The sequence below is a fragment of the Nicotiana tomentosiformis genome, chromosome 9 (genome assembly GCF_000390325.3).
Source record: "Nicotiana tomentosiformis chromosome 9, ASM39032v3, whole genome shotgun sequence".
Taxonomy (NCBI): Eukaryota; Viridiplantae; Streptophyta; class Magnoliopsida; order Solanales; family Solanaceae; genus Nicotiana; species Nicotiana tomentosiformis.
In genome coordinates this window covers 90,160,754-90,168,713 of record NC_090820.1, presented here as the reverse complement: position 1 = coordinate 90,168,713, position 7,960 = coordinate 90,160,754, and the positions used below count along the sequence as shown (strand labels likewise).

Sequence of the window (7,960 nt, the reverse complement as noted above, 5' to 3'; positions counted from 1 at the left end):
TAGGAATTTTCTGTAAAACTGAGCAGAATTCTGCTCAATTTCGAGCTACACCACCTGTCAAACTATTACAATACAACAATGCCAACAACCAATCAACAAATATAACATCTAAACCAATAATACTAACCATTAACAAACATCTAAACCAAGAATGCCAACCATTAACACAATCTAAACTAAGAATACCAACCATTAACACAATCTAAACCAACAATACCAACCATTAACATAATCTAAACCAACAAATCCATTAAGCCTAATAATTTTGGGCACAAAAACATCCAAATAGTAGCCCACATTCAAGTTTAAAAACAAAACATAAAGTTGTCTCTCACAATCAAGTTTACCAATCAACCAAAACACCACACCTAAACTACTTCACATCAGATTTAGTTTGTTCATCCTCATCATGAGATAGATCATGCCCATGTTTTCTCATGATTTTTTGCATATTAATAAATATTCCGAATTGGGAGTCCAACTGTTGCTACATATCACGAATTTTTTTTCTCATATCTTCCATATGTTCTTGATTTTTAGAAGAAGAAGAATTGACTAAGAGTGGGTTTGGATGACCTGTAGGTCGACGTACTCCAAGTCCGTAGACTCTTCCTTTGTTTACTCCACCTGTTGCCTCTGTCCACAATGAAGCCATATCATTAGGTGTTGGTTGAGTTGAAGGAGGCTGCGTTTGTTGCCATTCTTCCACCCTTTTGAGATAATCTTCCTGAAATGAAAACATAACTATTATATAAACAAACTAATATTAATAAATCATAAATAATTATAAAGTTAGTATTTTACATATGTGTCTGACGCACGCGTTTCCACCCAGTGTTCTCTTGCACCATCCTTCTTCTTTTTCTTATGCGTCTCCTCGAAGACCTCAGCGTGACTCATATCTCGCCCTCTTTCCTTTTCCTTCACAACAAAAAGTATGAGTTAGACATTACAATCATAAAATTCTATATGTAAAACTAAGAAAACATTTATAATAATTACCAATCTTAGTTTATGGGCCGCAAAACTAATCGAACCTCCTGCGTGCAACGAGCCACCTTTATTGGAGGCAAAGTTTGCCTTTGCTTGTTCACTCTTCTTCTTCTATTCTGCGGTATTCCATTTCTCAAGAACTTTATCCCAAACATCTTCTCTTAACCACCCATGAATTTTACAAGAATTCCGAGCAGTGAACAAAGTATCTTTAATCCGCTTAGTAGCCTTCTTCTCGAAAATATTTTTTTTTTAATGCTGAGGATGCCATGTACACTTTGTCTGCAATATAAAAAAGTAACACTAAATGAAGATGATAATTATTAAATAAATATAAGAAATTTTTACCCTTAATTGATTCCACATGTGCTCTTTTATGTTGTACGGTATCTATCTCCAAGAATTCCACGGCTCATGATAAAATGGCTTCATAGAATCCATAACCAAATGTGTAGACTGAAAGGATGGCAAAAACCTACATTAAAGTTAACCTATATATAATAAATAAACATCTTAAAGTTTTAAAGGTTTTAATTATAAATAAATATCCCTTAATGTTAACATATCTAAAAGTACATGCAGATGTATTCTTTCTCAAAGGATAAGGAGCATAATACACTTGTTTTACCTTTTGTGCAATGATAAAGGGATCATAAAGTCTATGCTGCCCCATGGGTTTAATTTCAACTATTTTGTACTGGGCGTGCACCTTTGTACCTCTATTCGGTGTTGGATCATACAATTTGCATCGAAAAAGTACCAACGTTTTCTTCGGCCAACCTACCGTATACTCCATCACCTTTCACCCACACCCCACTATTGTTGGTTTTCTATCCATTAGACCATTCTTCTGTATGAAACTTGTACCCATTGACCAAGTATTTAGACATCATTCTGACTCTAGGGTCAGGTCCCCAAGCTATACCACGTAAAAATGGGTCATTAATGACATTATCTGGATCATGTGTTACACCCCATGTTTCCGTACATAAAGTTTCATCGTAAGTTAATCGACGTAAGTTCGGGAATGAGATTATAAGCATTATGTTATTTCAAACAAGTGATAAGTAAATTCGTGAAGGTGAGAGGGTAAGCGAATCGAAGAAAATGAGTTTCGTTTAGATTTTGACAATTTGGGATAAAATATGGTCCGAGCTATAATACCCGGTATTTATGGACTAGTACTCATACAAGGTACCACGTGACCATGATAGTAAGGTGTATAAAGTGTGTTAAAAGTGGTATCAGAGCTTGACAAGATGGCCCTCTAGGCATCTATAGGTATACTGAAGTTCTTCGCTCGGTACTTTGTCGAACTTACGAATATTGCTATATCTTATTTCATATATCCGTTTATCCATCCGTATGACTTTATTTCCATAACTCTTACTTTGATCTATCGTTACTGAGGTTTGCTACCAAACTCCAGGTTCCTCTCATTGCTTATCCTATATGCATAAATCTAAGTCCTTTAATGCTTCTTCATTACTGATATAATCTTAAGAATGACGGCCTAATATCATCTCATACTTTATAACTTTTATCTATCCATTTTTGATTCACCTCAATATTGATCTATAATCTACCACTGATAACTTGACCTTCTATGTAATACTGCAGCCAGGGCTCACATCTCATCGGGGAATATCTAAAATGATTAGACTGATCCACCTGGGTGTATCACAAGGAGATATATTAGCACATTTACAATCTCCTTCGGAAATGTCAGCTAACGTAACAATCCATCCACCATTTTGTGTTACCCTAACCCTAGGTAGATCCTGATATCATACCTTCTCTTATACTACTTCTGTTAGTGCCCATAGGGAATAAATGAGGTAGGTGTGGCCAATTGTACATACCTCTGTTATTGTTGAAGTTAACTCAAAAGGCTTATATTCCCCTGCAATAATCTTCATTAGTTTGGTACCTCGTACCCTTTTTCATCTTGCTTCTTTTGCTTGTTGAAATTTGTATCTATCTTCTGAATCTCTCATTGCCTTTCACCATAGGGGTGGATAGATATTATTGCCCTAAGGCTCCTTATCAAGAGGCTTACACATCTTAGTACACACATGATCTACTAAAGACCTTAAATTTACTCATCATAAACATGGCAATCCTTTATTTTTTTTGGCGTGATCCATACAATACAAACGAAATGAGTAAACGCACAATTTTCATAAATGATTCTATTCTTAGAAGTACTAGGGGTGTCTATATTCTTGATTCCCCATGTGAATTATTATTATATCTTCTGTTCATGGGTCTCAGAAAAATACTTATTTGATAAAGTTTATCCGAAAGGCATATTGATTTTATGACATTCCGAGAAATCTTATTAACATATTTCTTATGCATTTCATGAATTTATACATATACATTGACCCATAACCTGATGGAATTATATATGCGTATATTATATGTATATGGGATGTGGGAAAAGGTTTTGGCGTTATATACGCACCACCACCTAATCAGCTGGTATACGTTGATGATTTGCTCACAGTAGCCGAGATGATATGATGGGATGCCTTCAGAGGTTTGATGATATTATGAACGCATATACCTAAGCATGGTATGACATTATACGCATGTGCATGACATTGTAAATATTAATGATTTACAGAGTTGTTCAGGCTTACATATTGAGTCTTTTACTCCACGTTTCTCTCATGTCTATTATTTACTGATTTTCATTCCTTACATACTCGGTACATTATTTGTACTGACATCCCTTTTGCCTGGGGACGCTGCGTTTCATGCCCGCAGGTCCCGATAGATAGGTCGAGAGTCCTCCAAGTAGGCTATCAGCTCAGCGGAAGATGTTGGTGCGCTCCATTTGCTCCGGAGTTGCTTGTTTGGTCAGTATAATTTAGACGTGTATTGTTTGGTATGGCGGGGACCTGTCCCAACCTTTATGATAAGTATGTACTCTTAGAGGCTTGTAGATAAATGTCATGTATACGAATACTTGTATGGCCTTGTGGGCCTATATTTTAAGTATATAATGGATCACATTAGCCTTATAGACACGTATGTCACAGGTATGAGTTTCTATATCAGGTTGGTTCGTTCTATGTCGGGTATTCCCTCATGTTTGCTCTGGTTATCTCATGACGCCCCTTCTGGCCCACTTACCTATGATGATGTAATAAGAAAGATACATTATGTTGGTACTCGGTTGAGTAAGGTACCGAGTGCTCGTCGCGGCCCATCGGTTTGGGTCGTGACATCATGAACCTATATATATAATTAAATATAATTTAGAATTTTAAAAATACATATAAGTTATTTACATATAATAAAAATCATGTTAAATACTAAGTAATACTTACAAATTCTTTAAACCACTCTGAAAACTTGGGATAAACAACATCTTGCCCATGTGTACCCTTTCTTGTAGAGATGAACTTTCACTTCGTCTGTTTTCAATAACTTAACACACTTATATTTCACACAAGGGAACCTAATCCTTCCTCCAATAAGAAAATCATCAAGTATTTGGGCATTAGCAATAAATTCAACAACTCCTTCAATAAATTCATCCCTCAACCTCGCACGATTAGGATAATTCCTATTATATTCCTATTATGATTCCTATCTAAGATGTACAAATTCCATCTACACAAATAGAAATCTAGAAATGAAATATTTAAAACAATTTGATTTATTTAAACTAGTTACAAAGTTATACACTTTCAAAGGTTCGTTTTAGATATATACATATCATTGTGTCAAAGCACTTTAATTGATATATCTTATTTTTTAAATTAATATTTAATAACACTCGAAATATCACATTAATCCCTATTCTAAAAAATATAAGTCTTTAACTATAATAATTAAATTTGAATAGCTTCTTAATGTTCAAATAATCCAAATTAACTAATGATTTCTCAAATTTACAAATTAATCTTAATGTTCAAATTGAAAAAAAACTAAATTTAATGTCATTCTAATAATAAAACTAACAAGCAACAATGAACCTAGTACAACAAAATTTACACCAAAGCTTTAAGCTATAACTAGTTAATATAATTACCGTTGGAAGTGAAAGTGAAAGTTCGTTTTCATTCTTTTCCTATCGTTGATTTCTCAATTACTTTATGCCAACCTGTCACCTTTTTTATTTCAAAAATAATTAAGTTAATCAAACACTAATTATTTTCTCTTATTTCCTATCTTTGTTTTCTCTTCTTTCAGCTTCCTTCATTTCTGCTCAGTAACATTAGCCAGAGTGTAATATAATTCTTTCATTGCAACTGTATTCATGTGAGAGGTAGTAACTGTTTGGTCTGCAAAAAAAGACATAAAATAAAAAGAAATGACATGTTCATAGTAGTGTAAAATTCGACCAAAAAGCTGAAAACACTCTTTTAGTTTTTCAAGTTTAGAACTATAGATAATATCACTAAAAATCAGAAAGACTGCTAAGACTGAATAATGAATTGACTCCAATTAATACAAACGAGAGCTGCAAACTTGATACAAACGACATACTTAAAAATGCATGAGTTTACAATCGCACAAACTTCATATTTTTACATATGCAATACTCTAACACTGAATATTTTAAAATTCAACATATTCTTAACAAATTCAAAATTACATTTAGGATTTCTTAACAGATTCTTGTTTAACCCAAAATTTCAACCATACCTAAATTAACATATTCTTCTCTCTTTTATTTTTATATTAAGTATCATTAAAAAACTAAAATCCCTAAATTTCAACCATACCTACTTCAACTAGCTAGGATGTTCATATATAGAAAATTATTATAAATTTAATAATGGAAACAAGATATATATGTCAATGAAATACTTACTGTCACGACCCAAAAATTCTAACCTGTCGTGATGGCGCCTATCTCAATACTAGGCAAGCCGACAAATCAATAAACTTTAATTTTTTTTATTGAATTTCACAGAAAATCTCACAAATCACTGACATAAAATACATTCCCAAAATCTGGTGTCACTACGTACATGAGCATCTAAATGATAACAAAGTCTGACTACTAAAAATACTGTCTGAAAATATAGAACAGTACAAAAACTGAAAGGAAAGAGAGTCAAGGTTTGCGGACGCCAAGCAGCTACCTCGATAATCTCCAACAGATAAACTCTAAGAACTAGCAACTGCTGTGTCCAGAAGTACCTGGCTCTGCACACAAGGTGCAGGGTGTAGTAAGAGTACAACTAACTCACCAAGTAACAATAGTAAATAAAAAACTAAAAGTAGTGACGAACTTCACAACTGGGTCCAATTACAGTAATTTCCAACATAATAAGGTAGGCATGCTTTCAAGTTCAACATTTAATGTCAAAACAGTAATTTCATGTCAAGTTCAACTGAATCATAAGATAATATCTCTTAGAAATTTCCAAAAATAAAAACAATGATATATGACACTTGATGTGCAACAGTAATGAAATCAAATGCATCCTCTCAGGACCACAGTCACTCAGTCATTCCATTCACTCAGCACACAACACTCAACAATCGCACTTAGTAGGTACCTGCGCTCATTGGGGGTGTGTACAGACTCCGGAGGGGCTCCTACACCCCAAGCGCTATAATCCGCACGGACAACTCACGTGCGATAGTATCAATATCTGGATCCGCACAGATAACTCACATGATGCACGAATAACTCACATGCTATAGTATAATATCTGGATCCGCACTGACAACTCACATGATGTACGGACAACTCACGTGCTATAGTATAATATATGGATCTACACGGACAACTCACGTGCCATAGTATAATATATATATATATCTATACGGACAACTCACGTGCTGCACGAACAACTCATATGCTATAGTATAATATATGAATCCACACGAACAACTCACGTGTTGCACGGACAACTCACGTGCTGCACGAACAACTCATATGCTATAGTATAATATATGAATCCACACGGACAACTCACGTGTTGCACGGACAACTCACGTGCTGTAATATAATATCTCATAATCAGGCCCTCGGCCTCACTCAGCCATAAATCCCTCTAGTCTCTTAGGCTCTATCAACCCAAACAACAATGATATGGTGCATCAATGATGAACAATAGAGATTTAGATAAAATAAACAAGTAAATTGTAACTGAGTACAAACAAGAATTAAACAGATAGTTCAACATGTACACGACCTCTATGGGTCCCTACAGTGCCAACATATAATCTAAACATGATTTGTGGTTCAATTTCTCTACTACATGGAGAATATACATATAACAACAGATTATTCAACTATACAATTTCATGGAATTTGACCAAGTCACAATTTATAAGGTGCATGCTCACACGCCCGTCACCTAGCATGTATGTTACCTCAAAACCGATCACATAATATATAATCCAAGGTTTCATATTGTAACGACCCGGGTGGTTGTTTCGAGTATTATAACCCTGTTTTCCCAATTACTGCTCAATTTATGCTTTATAGTTATTTTATGACTTACCGGATTAGTTGGTTCGGGTCCGAAAGGAATTGGGAGTGAAACGAGATACTTAGTCTCATAATTAAAAATTTAAGTTAGAAAAGTTAACCGGATATGGACTTATATGTAAACGACCTCGGATTTGAATTTGGTTGATTCCGATAACTCCATATGGTAATTTTGGACTTAGGAGCGTATCTGGAAAATTATCTGGAGGTCCGTAGTGGAATTAGGCTTAAAATAGCGAAAGTCGAATTTTTGAAAAGTTTGATCAGGGGGTTGACTTTTTTATATTGGGGTCGAAATCCGATTCTGAAAATTTTAATATGTCATTTATGACTTGTGTGCAAAATTTGAGGTCAATCGAACGTGATTTGATAGGTTTCGGCGTTGTTTGTAGAAACTGAAAATTTCAAAGTTCATTGGGCTTGAATTGGGATATGATTCATGGTTTTAGCGTTGTTTGAGGTGATTTGAAGGTTCAACTAAGTTAGTATGATATTTTAGGA

The 7,960-nt window shown here is 34.5% G+C and overlaps 1 long non-coding RNA gene across 1 annotated transcript; it reads right to left on the bottom strand.

The window, feature by feature from the left end:
- Positions 1–582: 582 nt before the first annotated feature.
- On the bottom strand, positions 583–1,133 carry LOC108944462 (uncharacterized). The gene is made up of 3 exons (XR_004506039.2): positions 1,003–1,133; positions 805–921; positions 583–727 (listed from the first exon to the last, which is right to left on the bottom strand). It is a non-coding gene; the product is annotated as an uncharacterized lncRNA (long non-coding RNA).
- Positions 1,134–7,960: the final 6,827 nt, after the last annotated feature.